Raw genomic sequence first — 512 nt, 5'->3', positions numbered from 1 at the left:
ATAGTCTCAACAACCTCAGTTGAGAGACCAGATGCTGGGAGCTGTGCCCCCTCAGGGGCCATGCCCACAGCTTCCATAACTCCGGGCGGGGGTGAAGAATGGCGCCCCCTGCCTGAGAGAGGAGGTCCCTCCTGAACGGAATCAACAGCAGAGAGCCGTCGAGGAGGGACACCAGGTCCGAGAACCATACTCGGGCCGGCCAGAACAGGGCTACTAGCAACAGATGGACCCCATCCCGGCGTACTCTCTCCAGAACTCCTGGGAGCAGAGCGATCGGGGGAAAAGCGTACAGACGAAGCCTCGGCCACATCTGCACCATGGCATCCAGCCCCAATGGAGCTGGATGCGTGAGGGAGAACCAGAGCGAACAGTGTGTCATTTCCTGCGACGCAAATAGTTCCACTTCCGCCAGGCCAAATTCCCTCCAAATGAGCTCCACCACCTCGGGCCTCAGCCCCTGTCTCGACAGGATATCTGCCCCCTGATTTAGATACCCAGGGATGTAAACTGCT

The sequence above is a fragment of the Sinocyclocheilus grahami genome, unplaced genomic scaffold (genome assembly GCF_001515645.1).
Source record: "Sinocyclocheilus grahami isolate Dianchi unplaced genomic scaffold, SAMN03320097.WGS_v1.1 scaffold280.1, whole genome shotgun sequence".
Taxonomy (NCBI): domain Eukaryota; kingdom Metazoa; phylum Chordata; class Actinopteri; order Cypriniformes; family Cyprinidae; genus Sinocyclocheilus; species Sinocyclocheilus grahami.
The sequence above is the reverse complement of the archived record's forward strand: the minus strand, read 5'-3'. Positions refer to the sequence as shown.